Raw genomic sequence first — 25,841 nt, 5'->3', positions numbered from 1 at the left:
CAGAGAAGTGAAGGAAGTAAGGGAAAGAGGAGAGCGAGGAGATCGGGGGAGCTGCTGCAGTCAAGGGACCCCAGCCAGAAGAGAGAAGCTGGGTGGGTTAGACACACAAAGTCCTGCATCTTGGCAGGGGTTAGACTAGATGAACCTTGCCAGAGGCGGCGAGTTATATGGGCCTGTGGTGCCCAGGCTCCAGCAAATTCAGGGCCTCGAGGGGCCCGGCTCCACCAATGTTCAGGGCAGGGTTTCTCCCCCAGCCCGACCTGCCACTCCCACGTGCCACCCCCAGAGCATCCCCCGGCCCTGCCTGCCACCCCCACGTGCCTCCCCCGGCCCTGCCTGCCACCCCCACGTGCCTCCCCCAAGCGTCTCTGCCTGCCCCCTGCATCTCCACACTGTGCTCCCTCACTGGCCGCTGCCACTGCAGGCTACAGGGGAGCGGCGCTGGGGGCAGGCTGAGGCGGCTGCTGCGCCTGTGGAAGTAGGAGGCGCATGGCAGCCTCCCCGCCCCCACCAGGTGACTCCAAGTCGAATCTGAGGGGAGGGGCTTATCCCGGTTGGACCTCCTGAGCAGCAGCCTGGTGGGGCCTGGGTGAGTGTCTTGTCCCTGGGGGGAATCCTCCCCTCTGGCCCCCCACCCCAGCCCCAGGGCAGCCTTCCTGCTGCACCCCAAACTCCTCATCCCTGGCCCAGACCCACACCCTGCACCCCCTCCTGCACCCCAACGCCCTGTCCCAGCCCAGAGCCTGCACCCAACACTCAAACCCCCTCTCACACCCAGCCCCCCAAACCCCCTCCTGCACCCCAAACCCCTGTCCCATCCCAGACTCTGCACCCAGCCCCCAAGCCCCCTCCTGCACCCCAACCCCCTGTCCCAGCCCAGACCCTGCACCTAGCACCCAAACCCCCTCCTAGAGCTTGTGCCCCCTTCTGCACCCAACCCCCAACCCCCTGTCCCAGCCCAGACCCTGCACCCAGCACCCAAACTCCCTCGTTTGTACCCTTTTCTGCTCCCAAACCCCAACCCCCTGTCCCAGCCCAGACCCTGCACCTAGCACCCAAACCCCCTCCTGCACCCCAACCGCCTGTCCCAGCCCAGACCCTGCACCCAGAACCCAAACTCCCTCCTAGAGCTTGTACCCCCTTCTGCACCCAAACCCCAACCCCCTGTCCCAGCCCAGACCCTGCACCCAGAACCCAAACTCCCTCCCAGAGCCTACACCCCAAACCCCCTTCTTCACCCAAACACCCTCCCTGGACCTTGCAGTGCCTTCTAACCTGATGGGTCTATAATTCTTTGATTCTAGCATCTGTCACCTAAAAAGAAGGGCTGGCGTGTCTGGATTTCCTCCGCATCCTCTGCAGTGAAGACAGAAGCAAGGAAGTTTTTTAGCTTCGCCGCAGTGGCCTGGTCTTCCTGGAGTGCTCCTTTAGCACCGATTGCCTAGTGGCTTTGCTGACCGTTTGGCAGACTTCCTGCATCCCATGTACCCCCTCCGCAAGCAAAAACAAGGAGCGCCGCCCCCCCTCCGAGCGTCACACCGCCCAAGGCCCCGCCCCCGAGCATCACCCAAGCCCCGCCCCCCGAGCGGCGCCCCGCCCAGTCCCCACCCTGAGCATTGCCCCGCCCAAGTCCCCGCCCCTCGAGCATCATGCTGCCCAAGACCCCGCCCCCTAGCGTCACCCAAGCCCCGCCCCCTGAGCGGCACCCCGCCCAGTCCCCACCCTGAGCATTGCCCCGCCCAAGTCCCCGCCCCTCGAGCGTCATGCTGCCCAAGGCCCCGCCCCCTAGCGTCACCTAAGCCCCGCCCCCCGAGCATTGCCCCGCCCAGTCCCCACCCCGAGCATTGCCCCGCCCACGTCCCCGCCCCCGAGCATCATGCCGCCCAAGGCCCCGCCCCCGAGCATCACCCAAGCCCCGCCCCCCAAGCGGCGCCCCACCCAGTCCCCACCCTGAGCGGCGCCCCACCCACATCCCCGCCCCCTGAGCGGCACGTCGCCCAAGTCCCCACCCCAGCCGAGCACCGCCCAAGTCCCAGCCCCCCCCAACACGGCACCACACCTCCTAAGACCCGCCTCCCCCCAGCGCCGCCTGGCCAAACAAAAAAAAATAAAAACAAACCCCGAGTGCCGCCCCCTCCCAAGGTGCCGCCCCAAGCATGTGCTTGGTAGGCTGGTGCCTGGAGCCGGCCCTGATCCCATGTACTTAACAACCCTTTGCTGTTAGTTGTTGTGCCTTGGCTAGTTGCTCTTCACGTTCATTTTTGGCCTCTGCCCTATACTTTTCATTTGACTTGCCAGAGTTTACGCTTCTTTGTCTTTTCCTCACTAGGATTTGACTTGCCAATTGTGAAAGGTGCCTTTTTAATGATCTTAGAAAGGCTCTAGCGGCTGCACCAGCGCGAGCCTCTCCTAAACAAGGCCTGCCATTTTACTTGCACCTGGCAACTACTCCAGCAAGCACTGGAGCTGTTTTGCTGCAAAAACAAATTGGCCAGGTGAGACCGATGGCCTATGGTTCCAAAACTCTCAGTGAGGTGGAGGCGAGGTTTTCAGCTTGCGAACGTGAGGTATTCGCCCTGGTATGGTCCCTAACACATTGGGAATATTTAAGTGGCACAGCTCTCATTGTGGTGAGGACATGCCATACTCCAGTAAAATATGTCATCTCTGGAAGAATTAATGAGGGAAGGGTATCCTCTCCCCGGCTGGCGGGATGGACTCTAAGTCTGGTCAATCGGGATATTCGTACTGAGAAGATCCCCCCCATACGAGAATCCTTCCCTATGCTCCGATTACCACAGGAGATGAGCACGAATGTCCGTTGCCAGATCCTGATTTAGACTTAGTATCTCCATTCTTCTTAGCAACATCCTGGGAAGAAGTACAAGGAAAAGGGTTAACACTCTGGGCAGTTGATGGGAGTGCTTGTCACCACGAAGGGCATCCTGTTGCAGGGTTTGCTGCAATCCAGGAGGGGACACAGCAAGTGGTGCAGGGTACGGTGAGGCCGCCGTCAGCACAAGCTGCACAATGAATTGCGGTCCTGGCAGTATCGTCTGGGGTAGCACCTGAGGAAAACATCTGTCTGTGTTCTGCTTCTAGTTGGGTGGTTCAAGCCCTTCCCATCTGGAAGAAAAGAGTTCAAAGTAAAAGCCCATACGAAGGGGGTCGGTTCTGGCCACGCTTGACAATCAGGCCAATCAGCTAGCAAAACAAGCTGCTAGGTTAGGATCAGCATATACATGGGATAAGACCCAATTTCAGCTGCTGTAGTTAAGATGCCGTCTCCAGATGTGTCAGCAGGCCATGGCATCTTGACCCTGCAAAAACAGGATAATGATCTCCAAGCCCTTTTAACAGCAGGGAAACATCAAGGATATGTAAGGACAAAAATGGATTGATTATAGCAACATCACCAAACTGTGAATTACCTGTACTGGTTATGCCAATAACTCCACGAAAAGAACTAATAACTGTAGCTCATGGCCAGGGACACTATGCTGCGTCCAAAACTTTGGAACGGGTGTCTAAGTGGCGTGGTTGCCTAACATAAAGGAGGAAATACTGGAACAAACCTTTTCTCGATTTGGTATCCCATCAGAAATAGATTCAGACAGAGGACCACACTTTGTGGGTGAAGTCACAAAAGCGCTGTGTGCGGCCTTAAACATCAAACAGCGGTTGCACATAGCTGCTCACCCGCAAAGTCTGTTATCGTCGAGAGGCTAATAGAGCCATGAAAACTGCTCTTAGAAAAGTAATAGATGTGCAAGGAAGGGATTGGGATAGCAAACTCCCATATATCCTAGCGGCCATGCGATCTACTAGAACTGTGTGAGGGTTTTCACCGCACGAGATGCTAACTGGGAGAATTATGCACACCCCTGAACTTTAGTGGGTGGGAGGAGTTCCACCGGATGAGTACCTTCCCAGGGTGCAAATAGACTTATACATGTCACAGTTGCTAGACACCATCAGCAGTCTTCAACATCGAGTAGCTCCTCAACTAAAAGCTAATAACCAAGTCATTAGTGCTTGGTTAGGCCACATTAATGATGTAGGATGGGTGGTTGGTACAAAGGTAATGTTTAGGTATTATATAGAAAAAGGCCATGTCCTTAGTCCTCGTTGGGTGGGTCCAGTTATCATAACAAACGGAGCAAGTGCCTCTGTATATCAGGTTCAAATACCAGCAAAGAAGGGGATCAAATTAAAGTGATTCCATAGCAGCCAGGTAAAGGAATGGAAAGGAAATCAACCCATTTAACTGTGCCAATCATATTTTCTCTTCCATTCCTAGATCGACATGACCGCCATCATCCTATTCTCTATGTATATAGGTTGCACTGTATTTGTTAAGGTTTGGTTAATTGATTTGGTTGAAGGTGACCATCTGTTCTGTATAACAGGGAGTCATTATGCCACAGAGGATCCCATGGCCACCCTGGATCCTTTGGAACAAAATGACCCCATTTCTGTTTTAATGATCAAGGAAGAACCGTGCTGTGTGCTCAAGTGGGTCAAAGAAAGATCGAACAAGGCAGGTATATTTCAAGCAGTAATTTCAGAAATGTGCCTTAACTATCAGGCTGCACCTGTGGGATGCAGAGAAAAAACAGAAATGTCATGTAAGTGGGATATAGTAAAACCTCTTTTGGGAATTGTACCAAACTTAGGGTGCCCAACAGTTCTCAGATTTGCGGTTGCATTAAATTGGAAGTACCTGAGCATGTACCATGGGGTGGGTTTCTGGAAATATATCAGCTCCTTGGGTTCATGAAAGACCTAGTGCCATGTTCAGAATTAGTACTCCAGCACAGTCCTTCCTTCTCGGCTCTCAATGTACTGTTGTATCCACACCTTCTTGCGATAGTTCGTCTATGCAGGGAAATGGATGTAAAGCAGGAAGAGTCTTTTCATTGTAAAACTTTCTACTGCAGTAAGATCAAGGTTAAATTTTCCCGTAAATAGTTAGACTTGTATAGGGAGGTTTAAAATGAATGTTACAACGGCAGACTCTGGTAAATGGTCTATGGTAGGTCCGTATGGAATAAGAGTATACCAATTTGTTTTGGTTCTTCCTTCTCCTATTCCTAGTTTAACTGGTCCCGTGGTAATTAGGGAAGAAGCAAATCAAACAGTTATTACACATCCCCAGTCTGCGATAAGGAATGTTTTAATCAGCACTACCCCCTCTGTAATACTATGGTTGTATTTGGGTTCAATGCAAATTTTTCGCCATGTGACAATTTATTCATCGGGTGGGTCATAATTTGGCAAAGCCACAGGTGTCGGCAGTTACATCTTTTTAAAACAGGTGTAACACCGACAAGAGGGGGAAATGTTAATTTCAGTATACATGTTTGCCGAATTATTCTGTATAAAAGTTAAAATAAGTTCTGTAAATCAAAAGGCCATTTTGTTTTGGTAAAAGGACAAGGCGACCTCCATTGGGGGTCAGGTTCTTGTTCCTCAGTACCTAGAAAAGGCGGGAAAGTGGGAAGAGCAGGAATCTGACCTTGCCCAGCAACAGCTCCCTACAGAGACCAATGAGGGGAGGGGCCAGGGGCACTGGCTCTTGAGCTTTTGAGCTGTCAGAGGTGCAGGTGGCTGCTCTCTCTCCTGGTGCGGTACAATCTTGCCACTGGCTATGGGCCTGCAATAGCTACTTACTAATTAAGTTGGGGTTGTTTGTTTGTTGTTTTGGGAAAGCAAACTTGCATACACGGACCTGGTCCGATTAGTTAGATCAATCGTGCACTCAGGACGACGCAAAGCGGGTTAGGGTGGGAGTTAAGATAGGGATACGTACCTGTCTGTTTCATCTGTTGTCCACGGTCAGTGTTCACTACTGGCTTCTCTTTTCTGGATCCTGCACCCCTTTATCGCTGATGTCTGTAAAGATAGAACATCTTGTATTATAAGTGCCTGTGTGTTATTCCGAATCTCCAGAATCATTAATCCATTCCCCTTTCCATTCCTTCCTCTCCCCTTAGCAAATAAAGTGTTGTTGTTTTATTTTATAGCTTTGTGTGTGTGGAGTTCATTAAAGTCAGCTCTGATAGATGGCCTTAAAAGGGGGACTCAGCGGGAGATAAACTGTAAGGCTCCCCGAGATCTTCTGATCAGATCGGCCTAGAGAGATAAAAATCCTTACGCTTGTTGAACCTCATCAGATCTCTTTTGGCCCAGTCCTTCTTGAGAGTGGGAAGGGGCTGGGACAGCAGCTTAAAGCCACATCTCCCCAGGGCAGCACAGCACAGCGTGCAGCGCAGGGGGCACATTTCAGTTAGTTTCACTTTGTGCAACTTAACCCTGAGGTTCTCAGCCCTGTGAATGAGACTGTGGAATTACCCAGCCCGTGGGAAAGACTGTGAGTGTAAAATATTCCCCAGGGTTGTTCCATCCCTGGGGGACCATCTGCCTCTGGAGGCTGGGGATGGAATCAGGACCTTTCACTGCCAGGCTTCTGCTTATGACCAGGACTACGTCAGCCGTGATCAAGTCTAAACAGTGACTTCCAATGAGCCTTAGCCCACCGACTGTTGTTAACGGGCAAGGCGGAAAGGCCTCAATTTACAACAATGGCCTAATTTTGGGTACCTCAGTTTCTCCCTTTGAACTACAGGACTGCAGGGAACTTGTTCCAACTGCAGCCACAGCTGCATGTGGAGTCCTTGGGCACTGCAGGTGTCCAGCCCCTACGCATGTAAAGGCAGGATCCCATATTTGGATCTGACATCAAGAGACATTCTTGAAATCTGGCCCCAGCCCACCACTGTGCTCTGCCTCCCATGCTGCCCAGGGTGGGCCAAAGGGGCTGTAGGGAAGGGGTAAAGCCCTCCCCCACCCTGGGAAATTCCTCCCACACAGGTGCCACTTGTGCCTCCCCCCAGCAGCTGTAGGCAAAAGGAGTGCTCGGGGAGGGGGGAGCATGGACAGGCTGGAGGGGGAGGGGGTGGAGCAGGGATAGAGGGGTGTGACCAGGGTGAAGCTGCACCTCAGTTTTATACAGGGCCGCCGAGAGGGGGGGGCAAGAGGGGCAATTTGCCCCAGGCCCCGGGCCCCGCAGGGGCCCCTACGAGAGTTTTTCGGGGCCCCTGGAGCAGGGTCCTTCACTCGCTCCGGGAGCCCCGGAAAACTCTTGCGGGGCCGGGCCCTTGGAGCTTCTTCTGCTCCCGGTCTTCGGCGGCGGGGAATCCTTCCGCTCTGGGGTGGAAGGACCCTCTGCTGGCGAATTACTGCCGAAGCGGGACCCGCCGCCGACGTGCAGCCCGGTCTTCGGCGGTAATTCGGCAGCAGGGGGTCCCCGCCACGGGTCTCCGGGGCACTTCGGTGGCGGGTCATGAAACGGAAGGGCCCCCCGCCACAAATTACCGCCGAAGTGGGGGCCCCTGCCGCCGAAGACCCCAGGCCCCCGGAATCCTCTGGGCGGCCCTGGTTTTATACCCTGGCAAAGCCACTAACACCATTAAAATGAGTGCAGCACACTACTCAGCTGAGCTGCAACCTCTATATTAACCATGTAGTTAAAGTGCTGCAGCGTCGTACTCAGGGAACTAGCAGCATCTGCAGCAGCATCTCTGCTCAGCCCAGCTTCCCCAGCACAGCTGAATTCCCTCCTTCTCCCAGACGGCTGCTTTCCCGACTCCTGCCCCAGTCCCCTCGGGCTGCTCCCAGATCCCCTCCTGCAGTGGAATGGACACGTGGCCTGAGAGCCCTGGACACTGGATTTCTCTGTTCACCCCACACCATGGACCCTGCAGGAGCGCTAGTGCAAGCTCCCCTCACCCGCTGCCCTTGATCACTGGTTTGCAGCCCCCAGCTGGGGGAAAGCTCATTCTCCATGGACCAATGAGTCCCTGGTCTCTCTGCTGGGACTCACAGACAGGGAGAAAATCGGTGCAGGCCTTGCTGGGTGTGGTTACGGGTGACGGGGTCACCTACCCCACTAGGGCCCAGGCCGAGATCCCAGCACATTCCACGCTAGCCCCTGACCTGCCATCAGATGGACTTTCAGCTTCTGTCCCTGTGGTAGGGGGAGGCATTGGGTCATTGCCCTGGGGGAGCTGCTGGGCGAGGGAGGCGATTTACCTGCTCACAGACCCAATGGGCTAGTTTTACTTTGGTTATTATAGTTGAAAAGTCATGGAAGATGGGAGAGATTCCAGCAGACTGGAAAAGGGCAAATGTAGTTCCCATATATGAAAAAGGAAATAAGGACAAGCCAGGCAGTTACAGACCAGTCAGCTTAACTTCTGCACCAGGGAAGATAATGCAGCAAACAATTCAGGAATCCATCTGAAAACATCTAGAAGATAATAGGGAGAGAAGCAATAGCCAGCTTGGATTTATCAAGGACAAGTTGTGTCAAACCAGCCCCCGATAGCTTTCTTTGACTGGGTAACAAACCTTGCGGATGGGGGGAAGCGGCAGATATGGTTTATCTAGACTTTAGGAAGGCTTTCAATGCAGTCTCACATGACCTTCTCCTTAACAAACTAGGGAAATACAACCTAGATGGAACTACTCTAAGGTGGGTGCATAACTGGTTGGGAAACTGTTCCCAGAGAGTAGTTATCAGTGGTTCACAGTCAGGCCGGAAGGGCATAAGGAGTGGGGTCCCACCATGCTCAGCTCTGGGTCCAGTTCTGTTCAATATCTTCATTCATGATTTAGATCCTGGCATAGAGAGTACAGTTACATAGTTTCAGAGCAGCAGCCGTGTTAGTCTGTATCCACAAAAAGAACAGGAGTACTTGTGGAACCTTAGAGACTAACAAATTTATTTGAGCATTAAGCCACTGAACCATCCCACCCCCACTCCAGGGGCAGCCATGTGCTGGGGAATGAAGCAGGGCAACAATTTCCCACCTACACAAGGACAAATCGCTGCAGATAACACGGGTGGAAAATGCCCCTCACGAGAGAAGATTTTAAACTGACGTTTGAGACTCATGGGGAGAACGGGGGAAATCGGGGGAGACGGGAGAGCTGATCATTGGAGGGGAAAGGGGGGAAATCGCCCAGGATTTTATAGCCCCGTGTGAGACACTGAGCGAGAAAAGGGGCAGAACTAGAGAGAATTTGTATCGGGGGCGAGAGGCAAGTGGCACAAACAGGGACAGGATCCAATTAACCCCCCTCCCCCCTACCCCCGCCCACCACTTCTCCCCCCACTTGGGAATTTCCTGGCTGCACAGAGACAGTTCAACCCCCCCCCCGCATCCCACTGACCTTCCCCCCCCAACTCCAGCTTCTCCCCTCCCTGCCTGACACCCCCCATCTCCCCCCACACCACAGGGGATCCCCCCCCGCCAGGCCCCAGTCTCTGCCCCCCAAATCCCAGCAGTGCCGGGGGCAGCTCCTGCTGCAGCTCCACTGGGGCTGAGGCAGCTCTGAGGCTTCTCCCGGGTTCCCCGGGGCAGAGTCACTTTCCTGCCCAGCCCCAGTGCCCCCCCCCCGGGGTCTCTCACTCCCCGGGGGCTCCGTGGGAGGCTGGACACCAGGGATGCAGGATGGCAGGAATGGGGGTGACAGGCCTCCTGTTCCTCAGTCTCACGGCGGGACCCCAGGGGGTTCGTCGCTCTCCGGCTCGGGAGCACTGGGAAGACCCGACCGTGGAGGGGCCGTCGCTGGGGTGGGGCGGCCCCGCGCAGGCGCTGAGCACGTCCTTATATCACTTCTGTGGCGGGAAAAGGGCTGAGGAGATGGAACGCTGAGGGCTGGTTTTGGCGGGAAAAACCGGTTTGGACTGGTTTGAGCCTGTCCCCTGATGGTAAACAAGTCCCCTCTCAGAGATGGAGTCCAGGGGTCAATAGTTCATATGCTCCAGATTGGATCTTATTTTAAAGCCAGTGATTTACTTCGTAGACATCTTATTAACCAACTAATGGAACCTATTCAACAGTTCATACTTCTCACACCTAACAATGAGATAAAAAAAAGAACACAGACATGCCTTGTCAGTAACAGCTAATGTCCCAACTGGGACGCACGTGAGCTTGTTGCAGAGCTGCTGCTCAGGGATGGGAACCTCCTGGCACCCCAGCCTCCAAAATCACTCAGGCTGCACTTTCTGCACGACTAGGTGCTGGCTGAGGGGGGCGTGGGAATTGGTGGCCTCTGCTGCAGGTGATGGGAATCGCAGGTATTTAAAGCCATGGCCTAGAGGAGGGAAGTGCCTAACTCCAGAGTCTGCAGCTGCCTAGGGCCAGGGCTGAGGATTTAGAGCCCCTAGTGCTGCCGTTGCAAGGTTCAAGCACGCTCAGCCCTGGCATTGCCACCCCTCCTGCGGCTAGTAGCTGCAGCTGGCTAAGGCTGGCCTCTGGGAACTGGCCCCATGGCTGTAGCCAGAGAAGCTGCAGGTGGCTCTGTGACTACTGGGGCCATTAAGCTAGAGCAGCTAAAGACACTGGAGTTCACCTCAAGGAACAGAGGGCACCAGTAGGACAGGAATGTCAAGGGGAGCAGGGAAGGAGGGAGCAGGTCAGGCTGGCAGAGGGAGCTTCCAGCTGGGTGGGAGCATTTCCAAAGTGGAAAGGAAACAAGTATGGGGAGAGGTGGTGGTGACCAGGTAGCAGACTAGCATGTAGATGGGAGCAGAGGGAGAGAGGCTGGTGTCTTCAGATTCCCAAGGGCTCAGTCCTGACTTTGGGGAGATGGTGTTTGCAGGTGGCTGGTTCACATGGCAGGATGGGGGCTGGGGGGGGGGATCTGTCAGAACTGATCAGGTATCTGCTGGCTTTAGAACTCTGAGCTGAGACTAGGACCACCTGCCGTGACTGGTGACATGGGGGGTACTGGAGACATGGCTAGAGAAGGTCTGAATGAGGAAGGAGATAAATCTGTGGGGAGTTTCCTTGATCACTATGAAAGTTCTGCTCACTGTGGACACTGGTAAACCCACATGGGTGTACAGCTCAATAAGAAAACCCGGGGGCTGAGGGAGCTGTGTATGGCAAGGCGTACAGTCATGTAGGGGTGTGTGATCAAAATGAAAAATGTCTCTGAGGTTCAGTACCGGGTATCCTATGGCACCAATGGCACTGCCCCACCAGGCCCACACTCGGAGCCCACAGTGACTACATAGGGGCCTACAAATATGTTTGGTGCCGGGACCCACAAAAGGCTAATCCGGTCCTGACTGCCTGAGCACTATTTCAGCCTCACATTTTTGGGTGGACCTCCTACAGTGGGAGCTGCAGAGCCCTCCCCCGCAACACCCCCCCCCCCCTCCTGGTGTTGGGAGGGGAACAGGAGAAAGAACAAAATAAGCAAGAGAAGAAGAGAAAGGAGGGAGGAAGGGATGGAGGAAAATGTGAAACAAAAAGGACAAACCCTAATGTCCCCAGTGATTCTAAGGGACAAAATCCCAGGTGCGCAATAAAATTCTGTCTCTTTAAGCTCGTGTTTTCCATGCCTAGAATTCAACTCTCACCAGAATGATCAGACTGAACAGGTTTCAAACCTCCAGGAGGCTCTTACCTTCTAAACAGGGACGGCTGTTTTCTAGTAAAATCACTAAAAGGGAAGGAGAAAACTCGAAAGAGGTTCCTCCTGGCGCTCACGTCCATGAACCCGAATACTCTCTCAGTCCTCAGAGAGAGACCTGGAGAAGGAGAAGGAGACCTGGAGAAGGAGACTTGCTCCAGTAAAGCCACAGGGGTCTCTGAGGTTTCCCTGGCCCCTCGCCCCTGTCCTGCCTGGCTGATGTCAGCATCTCTCTGTGAGGTCACCACCTCCCCACCACCTTGGACCAATAGGCTGAGGTCCTGCAAAAGGCCTTTGTGATGTCACTGCCACACCCCTCCCTTGCTGGGTTAACGTCCTGCCCCTGGCCAGGCACTTTGCAGGTTTGAGCTACTCCCTGTGGATCACCCCACTCAAGGAGCGTTCGTTCTAGGCAGCAAGCCGGCTAGGCAGGGAAACATCAGACGCTGCTCCCAATGCTACCCTCAGATTTTCAGAAATTAGTCGACTTTATGGCAAGAGACCATTAGAGCATCTAATCTGACCCCCTGCGTATCGCAGGCCTCCTGTAGGACACAAGAGCTACTTTTGGGGCAAACACATTCCATAAAGGCATCTAGTCTTCATGAAATGACATCAGGAGATGGAGAATCCACCACTTTCCTTGGTAACTTGTTCCTGTGGTGAATCATCCTCGCTGTTGAATATTTGTGCCTTAGTTGTAATATGAATTTGTCTCTTTTCACCTTCCAGCCATTGGGTCTTCTTAGGCCTTTCTCTGCTCGATTCAAGAGCCCTTTAATACCCAATCTTTTCTCTCCATTAAGGCACTTCAACACTTCAATGAAGTCACCTTTCAATCTTCTTTTGAGAAGCTAAACAGGTTGAGCTCTTTCAATAGCTCACTAGAAGGCATTTTTCTCCAGCCCTCAGAACCGTGTCACCTCCTGTGACATTACTGACATAATCTGTAACTGTATAGATCACTGTTGCGACCACTGTTCTATATTCGCAGCCAATATTGTAGAAAGGTTGTTGTGTAAGAGGTCTATGGAGAGGTTCTGATTGGCTGATTATAATGATGCTATCTCTAGATGTGTATCATTTTTGTAGTTGATGTTATGAATATTGGCTCTATGCTGCCCGTATTTCAAACTTGTGCTCTGCTTCCAGGGAACACCCCAGCCAGACAAGTTGGTGTCAGTTCTGCCTAGCCTGCTTGATGGCCCATTACGGACCATCAGCTCTACAGTCGACCCACTGAGAGAAGGCAGATACACCTTGTGACTCAGCAAGCTATGGAAGGACCTGCCTATGGACAGAACTCTAAGGTTTTTCTATGCCATGTGCTTAGGGAAGATGTATTTTCCATGCCCTGGTTCCTCGCTGACCCAGAGAGAACAAAGGAACATGAAAACAAAAACCTTCCCCCACAGATTTGAAAGTATTTTCTTCCCTTATTGGTCCTTTTGGTCATGTGCCAACCAGGTTATCTGAGCTTTTTAACCCTTTACAGGGTATTTAATGCTACCTGTAGCTATACGTTTATGACACCCTGTAAATAGCAATCTGCAGAATGATTCTGAGAAAGGGCAGGGTGAAGGGAAGTGGCTTCAGCAGATTTACTGAGCATGCTCAATGCACCCTAAGTAGCAAATTCCTACACACAGCAGTTTCTCACACTACACCTGAGGCAGCATGAGGCAGGGGCTCCATTGCTGTCCAGATCCCACCCAAGAGCAGATCCCCAGGGGCTGCGAGACCCTCAGCTTCTGGGACCTGTGTGTGGAGTCTCTTCTGCCCACCCAGGGCTGCCCCTGGGGTCCTTCTGGCCCCTGGTGCCTGCAGCCCCTGGCCAGGGGCAGCAGAGCCTGGGACTGGGTCCAGCTGGAGAAAGTCCCCACCTCGGATGGGCACAGAAAGTGCTTCAGTGAACGTCTGTCCCTGGAGCAGCCCCTCTGGCACCGCAGCAGCAGCCCGGAGCTCAGCCCCGGCTCCCAGCGCACACTGGAGGCAGCAGCACCAGCAGTGTCTGGTACCTTACAAAGCCCGGCCACCAGGAGCTGCCCCACGGCTCTTTTCCTTGTTTTTCCTGCTTCCTTCCTACCAGCCCCCCACTGCTCCAGCCCCTTCCTGGCTCCTTCAAGCCCAACCCAGGCTGCAGCTGCCGCACTCACCGGGCCAGGGACTGTCTGAGGTGGGAACTAGCCCCATCTCTGCTCCTCCTCCTGCCCCTGTGTGTCCCAGAGCCGCTGCAGGGACTGACCCGCACCCAGGCTCTCGCTCCTATTAGCGCTCACAGGGGCCAATCCAGCTACGGGAGAGTGAGCGCCCCTGGGAGCAGGGAAGTGACCACATCTCCCTGCCAGAGGGTGGAGGAGGAGGAGGAAGAAAGGGAAAGAGGAGAGACTGAAAGGGGATAAGGAGAAATAAGTGGGGAAAGCAGCACGTCACTAAGGCTAAATGACTATAGACACCACTCAGCTAAGGGTTAAACAACACAGTGATAAAGTTCAGGTCAAATCAGGAAATCAATGAGTTAACAAGGATATTGCGCTGGAATCAAGTCGTCAATTTAGTCCAACCATCAGATTAATACAGTAGAAAAACCAACCCCTATAAATCCTAAAAGAGCAACCCAAGAAGGCAGGTGCACATTTAGTGATGCCAAAACCCCAATCAGAGATTTTGACCCAGGCAGTGCAACCCAGATTTACCCAGCTGAATATTTCAATGCTGAAACCAAATCATTGCTGACATTTAGCCCACAACCTCAAAGCTAATTACAGTTTTCTCCTTAGATTTCACTATTCTGTAGCTAATACTTCTCCTCGCCCTCTCGGCCCAGAACACATACAGACCTTAGAGAGACATTAGTAAAAGAAGTTCAAACAGCTCTCGCTGAACAATACGTATCTGACCGCTCAAGTCCTTCCACTGCTTGCGCAGGTGAGGAGCATTCGTTCAGTGATTCTATAGGGCAGGGTTTTAAGGCTATTAAGATTTGGGGAACTATTCTTCCTAACATCTTCCCGTTGTAGATTTCAGAGGTGTTCACACACTGACACCCACTGAGCGACATCGTTACACTCCAATCTAATAGAGAGGCTGGGAGGTCTCCAAGTTCATAAAAAGAAAGACAAAAAATAGAAAAGGGAACAAAGAGTTTCTAAGATAATAAGGGGTTGGATCTCTGCACCTCTCGGGCTTTGGATTCACCCAGAGTAGGAACTGTAGCTGCAGTTTAGGAACCAGGTAATGGCATAGATTTCCTCTCTCTCAGGAGCAGGGAGTGACCTATGTCTCATTCTCTCTGTCTCCCATCAGGTGATGGGACCGTGAGTGAGAATGAGGAGGGGAAACCCCAGCAGGAAGATGCTGAGGAATTAGAACCACCTGTGCTCTATTTTCACACTTTCTAACCTTTCAAAGAAGCAGGAGGCAGAGAGGTGAAGGAATCAGCTGTTTTTCTCTCTGTGCTTCATCTAACTTTGGATCCAAATGGTAAAAGACAGTTGTTCCCAATTTAATCATGGCGTCCTTCAGGAGGGTGACCAATGTCACTTAACTAGGGAGCCGGGTTCTAAAAATAGTTTACCTGGGCCACAGGTCACCATAGCTTCCATCTCAGGGGTGAAAATCAACCACTAGTACCTGCAATTTCTACCTGAGCTCTTGTCAAATCTTTGACCTTCCTTGGAGTAATTTGACACTTCTCTGGTGTAGAATTCTTCACCAACCACACAACAGATCAGTAGCGACAGTGAGGCACAACTCCCTCAACTATGCCCTTTTATTTCTTTAATCTGGTGGCACAGATTTAAATTAGGGACTAAATTCAGGTGCGGCTTAGAGTCCCTGTAAGACACCAAATGTCAGGTCTCTATTAAACATAGGTATCTTTTTGCAGCTATATCACATTCAACACGGATTTCATTTTCTACACATTTGCAGCATCTCCCATGGGTGAGCTGAACAGAAGTGTCACTTCCATTTTTCCCATCTCTACCTAGCTAGGGATTGCATTTCCCAAACAATAGGCAACATGCAGCTGATTAGGAAGGAGATATCTTCAGGAGCGACCACCTGCAGCGCCTGGGCCACAACGGCTTTGGGAGCCCAATGCATGGGTACTTTTCTTATGTACAATTCATTTACTAGGGTATAAATCTTCCTAGCCCCTTAGAAAAAATACTGACCTAACCAATTGAACAACAGGGGGGATTGGGATGGTGATGGGGAATAAGGGAATCCCTCTGACTTACACTGTCTTCTTCTGTTGTTACAGAGGGTGAAATGATGTTTTCCCCTATCCCTGCCCTGTTCCTGCTCTTTGTTATAGTTCAATATATTTTAAGTGAGGAAAATGATAGGAAAAATATCTGCTCTTCAGCACAACGTGAAGCAACATCAGAGCAACTGAGAATGAAACAATTTGTTCCCCAAAGGAGAACTCGATGACTAACAATTGCTGTGTACTGGGGGAACAGTATAACCGTGATGCTCAGGGTTTGTTTAGACTAGGGAAAGTGATGGAGTTTAGGTCAGGTCAAGGGGGAAGCTAATGCCAACCCCTGCACCTGGGCTGCATCTGCTCTACAACTGTAATTGTCTTTTTACCCCAAGATCACTAACTCGAGCAGCCAACGCCATGTGCAGCCCTAGTGGATGTCAGGCACAGGTAGTTTTTGCCTCAGTGTAGCTTGTTGGGAATCAAACCTCTCTCCCACCTGGAGCTGATGGAGTTTGGCTGTTCTCAGTGGGAGCAGATGACAGAACAAGGAGCAATGGTCTCAAGTTGCAGTGGGAGCCATCTAGGTTGGATATTAGGAAACTAATTTTGCTAAGGTGGTGATGAAGCACTGGAATGGGTTACTTAGGGAGGTGGTGGAATCTCCATCCTGAGAGATTTTTAAGGCCTGGCTTGACAAAGCCCTGGCTGGGATGATTTAGTTGGGGTTGGTGCTGCTTTGAGCAGGGGAATGGACTAGATACCTCCTGAGGTCCCTTCCAACCCTGATATTCTATGGTTCTATGACATACACTCCTACGGCTCAATAGAAAAGATCACAGGACTGACCCCAAAGACGGGTGAGCTGGAAAAGGCAGAAGCAGGCAACTCATCTGGGGGAGCTGAGCTACTACGGTGAAGATGGTGCACAGATCACTATGTGGGAATTAGCAAATGTGATTTAAAAAACAAAAACAAAATCTTTGCTCAGCAAGGCACTTATTACAGTTCTCTCTTACGTGGATTTTCTGATGCCTGATAAGGTGTGAGCTCCAACTGACGCTTTTCCCGCACTCAGAGCACGTGTAGGGTTTCTGTCCTGTGTGGATTCTCCTATGTGTGATAAGGTGTGAGCTCCAATTGAAGCGTTTCCCACACTCAGAGCACATGTAGGGCATCTCCTGTGTGTGGATTCTCTGATGTGAGATGAGGGCTGAACTATCAGTGAAGTGTTTCCCGCACTCAAAGCATGTGTAGGGCATCTCTCCTGTGGGGATTCTAAGATGTGTGATAAGGGGTGACTGCCGACTAAAGCTTTTCCCGCACTCGGAGCACATGTAGGGTCTCTCTCCTCTGTGCATTCTCTGATGAGTGACAAGGTTTGAGCTCCCATTGAAGCTTTTCCCACAATCATGGCATGTGTAGCGTGTCTGTTCCAAGTTGATTCTCTCGTGTGGAATAAGGTCTGAGAGGCTACTTAAGTTTTCTTCTGACCTCTGCTGAGTCTCACAGGCTGTTTCTTTTTCTGGGAGTGCACAACTCCCGGAAACGTTCCCTTTGGGTCTTCCTGATAACGTTCCATGTGTTTCTACTTGCTCAGCATCTTCCTGCTGGGGTTTCTGGTCCTTATTTTCACTCACCATCCCATCACCTGATGGGAGACTGAGCGAATCCAGATATAGGTCACTCCCTGCACCGGAGAGAAAGGAAATCTCAGAGAGAGGAATGGTAAAAGGGATGAACAAACCAAAATGTGTGGGAGAGATCAAACCTATCAGGTGCTGATTTTCACCAGAACACTCTGGGGAAAGCTACATTGGGCAGGGACCTGCTGCCACTTGTCAGAGCATAGGTGGGAAGCCATGAGTCACATCTGCCTAATGATTCCACACCTGCAGGGAACAATCCTGAATTTGGAGAGCTCATAGGGTCTTTGTAGGGCATCCCAAATGTTTCCTGAAATCACAGACAGTTTTTGAGCTGATTTAACCAATTCCTTACCCGTGCAGGCAGCTCTCGGGAGGACTTCTTTCTCAGAGCCCTGGAGATCTGGGATCCACAGCTTTTCCTCTCGTTCCAGCTGCGAGATCACATCAGGTGTGGAATCTGGAAGCCCTACTCCAGGCAAAGAAAACAAGGGAGGTGAGTGGAATTTGTGGGATACTTGTCACAAGGAATAGTCCATGGTTTTACCCCCAGCTCATTTTTAAGCAGTAACATCCCAAGGCCAGCTTCCTTGGCTCAAAGTGGCAGGAGAGTTGTTAATCATATTCATTACCTTAGTGCCTAAGAACGAACTAACAGTGAGTCCCCATTGTGCTCGGCCAAGTACAAACACAGAATAGTAGATGGCCCATGCCCTGAAGAATTTACAATCTGAATAGACAAGACAGACAGAATGGGGGAAAGGGTAGAACCCACTGTTAGAATAGAGATATTCAGGTCTGTCTGTAAAGCCTAGACTTTAAGAACTTAGGTGTATTTTTATCACTTAGCTAGTTACAGGGGTATAAAAACAAAGAATCAAAATCACTGTCTGCCTGTGTATGGGCCGTCTCTCACTAGGATAGTCTGAGGTCTTGTTCTTAGGCTAAGGCCTTTGGCTAAGCAGCAAGGGCAGCCATAAGGGTCTTGGGAAGCGAAGGGTCACATCCTCACATCACAAACCAGTCACACTGAAATAAGGTGCTATTGGGCTGTTAGGAAGTCGATCCTGTCCTGATAGTGCCCATCACCACCATATAAAGAAACAGATCTTAAGATGGTTAAAGAAAACTTAGTTTGACAGCATTCTGTCTGGCAAGAAATCACTTCTCAATGGTTGCGGTTGTGAAACGCTTTTCTGTATTGCTTTTTCTTTATGTCCCACAATTTTCTATTGTTAATCTGGCTGGTTCTCTAATTGCTTCTCTCTGCTGTATAATGAGTTTTGCTAGGCGTAAGTTAATTAGGGTAGTGGGATATAATTGGTTAGAGAATTATGTTACAATCTGTTAGAATTGGTTCATTAAATTTCAGTACAATGATTGGTTAAGGTATAGCTGAGAATATTACTCTATAAACAGGAGGGGGAAGGGAAATTGGAATCATGTTTGTTAACGGGGGGAACGTGGAACAGGAACACAGGCAAGGCTCTGCGGCATCAGAGCTGGGAAGGAAACACTGGGGAACAGACTCTATGGGCGTATAGAGATAAGCTCGACTGGTGTGAAGGACTTTGGAATATAGGTAATAATAATAGGTAATAATTGGAGATATACCAATCTCCTAGAACTGGAAGGGACCTTGAAAGGTCCTTGAGTCCAGCCCCCTGCCTTCACTAGCAGGACCAATTTTTGCCCCAGATCCCTAAGTGGCCTCCTTAAGGATTGAACTCACAACCCTGGGTTTAGCAGGCCAATGCTCAAACCACTGAGCTATCCCTCCCCCCCTTATTGGTGTATTATGCTTGCTTAGAAACTAACCCCAATAAACGTGGCATTGTCTGCGCTTCAGACTTCTGGTCTTTTGCTGCTTGCTGTCTGCGTGACAAGAACCAGGGAAGCGGGAGGCCTCTAACATAACTGACATGACCTGATAACTAAGAGGTAAGCTTTTAAGGAAGATTTTAATACACTTTGGAAATGATCAGGGATTCCCATGAGCACTGATGAGGGGACCATGCAAAATATGCATTTAGATCCTTGTCTTGTTTTATATCCTTTCCCCGTTAGGCACACTGGCACTGTCATGGATCCATGGGATCTGTGCAATGCCTGGGCTTTTAAACAGTGCTTGGGAAGCCTCTGGCTTCAACACTCTTACTTCAACCTGTGAGCTCTGCCAGCAGGTCCAGCTGAACGACACTCCTCTTCAGAGACTGTTCCTCAGTCAATGCACAGAGCAAGTTTTTGCTGTGGCACTGGGCAGACTGTTAAAACATAGCAGGATTCATTAATGAACCGAAACACAGCACTGGAAAGTCCTTAGATTAGCACAGGGAAGCGAAGACGACAATACAGTCCATATTGGCCAATGCCCTTGAGCCAAGCTGCTGTAGAAAACGCTTTGGTTTCCTTTAACTGCACCTGTCCATTTGTCTTTGCTCCAGTAGAGCTCCCAGTGTGACTTCTATGAGCCCAGTTATTCCTGCTCCCAAAAATGTAACGAGTCCATGTATGCTTCACTCAGCCAAGCGGAGATCTGTTGCGTCGCAGGAGAGCATGGACAGAGTCTGACAACCCATGTGATCATAAGCAGAGAGTACTTTCCAGCATGCTCTTATATACAATTATATCAAGCAATCAAGCAGTTGCTAATTGGTTAATAAAATACACACAAGCACAGCTGAAACTTCCTTGGATAATTGCCATTCCATGCAACCTTTTGATTTATTATTCTGTTTACTGCCTACTGGCGGATGAGAGCTAATCAAGGTCAGCTTCTCATCACAGCTCACAGCAAACTAGCCCGTCCTTGAATCCCACAGAGATCCTCCCATGGACAGGTGATAATCATTCCCTTGTCTCTGTTGGGTATTCCATTGATGTAGGTTGGTCCCAGCCTGTCCTTAATGACCCATTCATATCACTCCATAACAGCTACGTGACAAAACACCTCATGTCTCCTGCTTTTTAGAATCATGGCAATACCAACCACAGAGGGAAACTATGATGTGTATTGGCATCATACAAGTATCACCAAAATTCCCACCTCTCTCTCACACACACTGCTCACAGCCCTTGGAGAGAAAGCAACGCACAGGAGCTGGACGTTAGTCCAGTGAACACAGTGGAGGACAAGCTGCAATCCTCAAACCCTGGTGAAAAAGGAGAGGCAAGCGCGTGCCCGGGATGGCAAGCCGTGGGGGCCGCCCGGATGGTCTCTGTGAGGGGGGCAGTCAGGCAGCCTTCGGCGACTTGCCTGCGGGAGGGCCGCCGGTCCAGCGGATTCAGCAGCGGGTACGTTATGTGGATTGATCCCTGCCTATGATTTCAGTTATAACTGCCTCTATGAAATCAAGTGTCTGTGTGTTTCACCAGATTTCATCTTCTCCATTAACTTTGCGTAGCCATGTACAAGGGGGAGCTGTACCCCCAACACGTCATCTTATCGGTGTAAAAACTGTACAGGCTACGTCACCACCCTGTGACATCCTCAACAAAGTGCCCATTTGTGCCTGGGTAGGGGCCCTGCTCTGGGAGGGAGGATGCAGCAAGGACTCAGGGTCGGTGGCCGGGGTCTCTGTGCTCAGAGATGGGGAGGTTATGTGGGGAGGGGGGTAATGAGCGGGAGAGGGAGGTCAAGAGTTAAAATAATAATATTTGGGGAAAACATGTATATAAGTGAAACAGAACAGAAATAAAACTGGAGTGTGGGTTCTAAAGCAACAAGGCTTGGGTAGGGATTCGAGGTTAAAGCTCTGGGATCCCCCAGCGCTCTAGATCCCCAAACCTCTCCTCCCTCCCACTGACCCACCCAGCCCACTTCCTGGGTGCCCTTCCTCCACACTCCCCTCCCCTTCTTCCCATTACTCTCAGCCGGCATCACCTCCCGGCACCTTGGGAGCTTCTTGTGTTCCCTCCTCGTCTCTCACAACCTCCTCCGTCCCTGCTGCTTCTTAGCTCTAACCCTGCACATGCCCTCCCCATGTCCTGGCACCCCAGAATTAGCTACTCCTCCCCTCCCATGGCTCTCTTATCCCTTCACCCATGGGGTCATGAATGGCAACATTATACACTCTTCTGTCAAACCAGGAGCTCATCTGACTGTCACACAAGCCACGCATCGGTCACACACCTCTTTACTCAATTTAGAATTCTACAGGAGGCATATTTTCCTCTTAAAATGAGGAAAAGGCATGAAAGCGACAGTTATTAATGTAGCCAATAAGGACACATTAAATGCAATTTCAAAATGACTGATGACAAATGTCTAAAAATTATTCTAGTGGGTGGGAGATGAGGCAAAAAAGTGGGGGCAAGGAAACTTGTCAAAACTTGTATGAATAAAGGTATAAAGTTATTACTGCTCAGGTTCTTTAGAGACCCCACAGCTTGTAATGACCAAGGTAACAGAACTCCTTACCCAGGGAGGTCACGTTCTCATAGTTCTCCTGCATGACATCCCAGTAGAGGGCTCTCTGAGTGGGGTCCAGCAGAGCCCCCTCTCCCCTGGTGAAATGCACAGCCACCTCCTCGAAGGTCACCGGCCCCTGAAAGAGCAAGAGTCCAACACTCAGGACCTGCTGCCCCACTCACAGCCCCACACTCATGGGGGAGAGGAGCCAATCAAATGGGAGCTCTGGGTGGCTCACAGTCAGAGTCCCACCCCCACACCACTCAGAGCAGCCAGGAAACACCAGGGGGAGGGGACGAAGCGAGAGCCCCTTGTCTCTCCCAGCAGATCCATCCCCCCCTACTAGCCACAGACGGGCACAGGAGATGGAGGCCCTGGCAGGTGCAGGGAGAGCTCGCTGGCAGGGAGCCCAGCGCTGTTCCCATTGTGAAGAGCTGGACGGGGCCAGACTCAGTGGGGGGCAGACGACATGACGGTCCAGGGGGGCCTTGCTGAGGGGGTTCCTCCAGCAGGGGTGTCCTGTCCCTCCTCCCCCCACTTCTCTTCAGCTGTCTGCCCCTGCAGCTCTTCCTGCAGCCCTGCCCCCCCCACTTGGAGCTGCCCCCGGCCAAGCTGCTCCCAGGAGCCTCCTGTGCTGTGCAGGGGGGAGGGGGGGTTGCTGATGTCGGGGAGGCCCCACCCTCCTGCCTCTGTGCCCAGTCTCTGCTGAGCTCCCCCAGCCAGCACCTACTAACCCCCACCCACGCTGAGGGGAGTGACACAGGACAGCAAATTCCCACCTATCCAATGACAAATTGGTGCAGATAAACAGGCTGGGTTCACATCCCAAAGCTGAGGAGAATTTAAGAATTACAGAGAAAATAGGGCAAAATAAGAGACTAGAGAGTCAATAATTTTAGGGAAAACGAGGGAATCTCCTTGGATTTTCTAGCCATATGTGGGGAGGGGAGAGAGAAGGGGAAGAACCAGAGAGAATTCTTCTCAGGTTATGAGACGGAGAGAAATGGCACAAACAGGGAAAGGATGCAAGTGGCTCCCCCCCCGTGGCCATAGGCGTGTGCAGCACATTTCATTAGGGTGTGCACCCAGGGAGCCCCCCCTAGCCCCACCCCATCCACTGCCTCCCACTTCCTGCCCCCCTCAGAACCCCCAACCCCCCCTGCTCCTTGTCCCCTGACTGCCCCCTCCTGAACCCCCCCCCCACTGTAACTGCCTCCCTAGGACCCTACCTGTCGTCCTGACCCTTATCCACACCCCCACCCCCAGACAGACCCCCGGGACTCCCACGCCCCATCCAACTGCTCCTCGCCCCTTACAGGACCCCCAGAACTCCCGACCCATCCAACTCCCTCTGCTGCCTGCCTGCCCTGACCCCGCTCCACCCCCACCCCCCGAACCCTCAACCCATCCAACCCCCCTGCTCCTTGTTCCCTGACCGCCCCCTCCACAGGCCTCCCCAACCGCTAATCACCCCCCCCAACTATCCAACCCCCCTCCCCACCTCCTGGCAGCTCTGTCTAGTGGCTGCTCCCACCCACACACTCAAAGTGGCAGAGGAGGTTCCCTCTCCTTCAGGGGGAAGGTTGCCTAGTGGTTAGGCCACAGGACTCAGGCTCAGGTGTTCTGGGTTTGAGTCTCTGCTCTGCCACAGACTCCCTGTTTAGCCTTGGGAAAGTCACTTCACCTCGTTGTGCCCTAGATCCCATCTGCCCAATGGGGCCAACACTGACCTGCCTCCTGGGCTAAATCCATCCATGGCTGGGTGATGGGGGGGGGGGAATGGAGATACCAACATGGGGAAATTTGGGCTGAATTTCTGCACAGCCGGAGAGCGGGAGCCAGCTCCACAGGGGGGATGGGAGCGAGAGGGGCTCAGGCCAGCTCCACACAGAGGGGGGTCAGGGCTTGGGCCCTGCAACTTTTGCCACTAAGGTGGCTGGGGCTCCCGAGCCGGGGACTTCAGCCCCACATCTTCTGCCAGGGTCCGGGGTTCTCCTCCCTGCCCCAGGGTGGCTCCTCTCCCCCTCCATCCCCCGCCCAGGGCAGCTCCTGCTGGGGTCTGGGCTTCTCCTCCCCCCACCCTCCCCCTGCCCCAGCCCAACTGGGCTCCCCGGGGCACCCGCTGCTGCTGTGGCCGGAGCCGAGCCTGGCGGGCAGGGAGCAGCGATTCACACGGGGGCCCTGGCAGAGACACCAGCCCGAGCGGGGTGGGGCAGCCCCAGGGGAGCGGGCGGGGGGGTCTGCTGCTGCTGACCCCGCCCCCCACCGACCCCTGGGGCTGTTTCGGGGGGTCTCACTCACTCCCCCAGGAGCGGGGGGGGAGCAGCAGAGTGGAGCCTGCCCAGCAAACAGCTGATCGCAGCTGCGCCCAGGCCGCCCCTGGGGAAAAGCTCAGCGGAGGAGGCTCCACAAGCTGCCGGCAGCAGGTCATTCCCGGGGGGGCCGAGCACCCGCCTGCAGCCGCCGCAGCCACCCCCCTCCCCCCAGAGCCCCCACGGGGGGGGAGCAGCCTCCCCAGCCGGGGCTCAGGGCATTGGGGTGCCGGGCTCCCCCCCTGCGCACGCCTGGGCCCGGGACACTCACACACACACTCTGCCCCGGGGCTCCCCTGGTGCCCAGAGACCGATCAACCCCCCGCCTGCCCCCCCGCCCTTCCCCGCCTGACGCTCCGGCCTCCCCCCTCCCTTCCCGCCCTGCCCTGCCAGCCGCACCCCGGGGAGCCCCGGGCCTCAGGCTCTGTCCCCACCTGGAGCCCAGCGGGGCCGGGGGCAGCTCCTGCTGCAGCTGAGAACAGCGGCTCCGCTCTGGCCCGGGCGGCTCCAGCGCTGCTGGCAGCACATGGCCACCAGGGAGCAGCTGCTGAGCCCGGGCTCCTGCGTCACAATGTGCCAGAGCCCCGCCCCCAGGAGCTGCCCCGCCCCCGGACTGTCTCAGAGCCCCGCCCCCAGGAGCTGCCCCGCCCCCGGGCTGTGCCAGAGCCCCGCCCCCAGGAGCTGCCCCGCCCCCGGGCTGTGCCAGAGCCCCCCCCAGGAGCTGCCCCGCCCCCGGGCTGTGCCAGAGCCCCCCCCCCAGGAGCTGCCCCGCCCCCGGACTGTGCCAGAGCCCCGCCCCTAGGAGCTGCCCCGCCCCCGGCCTGAGCTAAAGCCCCGCCCCCAGGAGCTGCCCCTTCCCCTGGCTGTGCCAGAGCCCCGCCCCCAGGAGCTGCCCCGCCCCCGGGCTGTGCCAGAGCCCCGCCCCCAGGAGCTGCCCCGCCCCCAGGCTGTGCCAGAGCCCCGCCTCCAGGAGCTGCCCCGCCCCCGGACTGTGCCAGAGCCCCGCCCCTAGGAGATGCCCCGCCCCTGGGCTGTGCCAGAGCCCCACCCCCAGGAGCTGCCCCGCCCCTGGGCTGTGCCAGAGCTCCGCCCCCAGGAGCTGCCCCGCCCCCCGGGTTGTGCCAGAGCCCCGCCCCCAGGAGCTGCCCCGCCCCCGGGCTGTGCCAGAGCCCCGCCCCCAGGAGCTGCCCCGCCCCCGGGCTGTGCCAGAGCCCCGCCCCCCGGAGCTGCCCCGCCCCGGGCTGTGCCAGAGCCCCGCCCCCAGGAGCTGCCCCGCCCCTGGGCTGTGCCACAGCCCCGCCCCCAGGAGCTGCCCCGCCCCCGGGCTGTGCCAGAGCCCCGCCCCCAGGAGCTGCCCCGCCCCTGGGCTGTGCCACAGCCCCGCCCCCAGGAGCTGCCCCGCCCCCGGGCTGTGCCAGAGCCCCGCCCCCAGGAGCTGCCCCCCCCCGGGATTTGTTCTCCTGTTTCCTTCTTCCCAGCACCTGCCGCTCCCTTCCTGTGTCTGCAAACACCCCCCCCCGGGAGGGCTGCAGCGCTCGCTGGGTCTGTCTCCAGTGGCTGAAGTTGCCTCCATCTCTAATCACCTGGGGTGGAGGGAACGAAGGGAGGAGATGGGCCCAGGGTGTGAAAGCAGAATTAGGGGGCAGGGAAAGAAGGACTGTTTGGAAAGGTGGAAAGGAAAGGCTCCTGGGTGATCCAGATGGAGTCAGAAGCAGTTGGGCAGCAGAGGCTCAGATAAATGGAGGGGAACCCCCGGGGTGTCCCAGTGT

The 25,841-nt window shown here is 53.8% G+C and overlaps 1 long non-coding RNA gene across 1 annotated transcript; it reads right to left on the bottom strand.

Moving 5' to 3' along the window:
* Positions 1 to 2,855: 2,855 nt before the first annotated feature.
* On the bottom strand, positions 2,856 to 11,535 carry LOC123357832. Its single transcript, XR_006575609.1, has 5 exons — positions 11,488 to 11,535; positions 8,244 to 8,311; positions 5,813 to 5,895; positions 4,724 to 4,878; positions 2,856 to 3,126 (listed from the first exon to the last, which is right to left on the bottom strand). It is a non-coding gene; the product is annotated as an uncharacterized LOC123357832 (long non-coding RNA).
* Between the last annotated feature and the right edge of the window lie 14,306 nt (positions 11,536 to 25,841).

This window comes from Mauremys mutica, unplaced genomic scaffold (assembly GCF_020497125.1).
Source record: "Mauremys mutica isolate MM-2020 ecotype Southern unplaced genomic scaffold, ASM2049712v1 001097F_np12_obj, whole genome shotgun sequence".
Classification (NCBI taxonomy): Eukaryota; Metazoa; Chordata; order Testudines; family Geoemydidae; genus Mauremys; species Mauremys mutica.
This window is presented reverse-complemented; position numbering and strand designations above follow the sequence as displayed.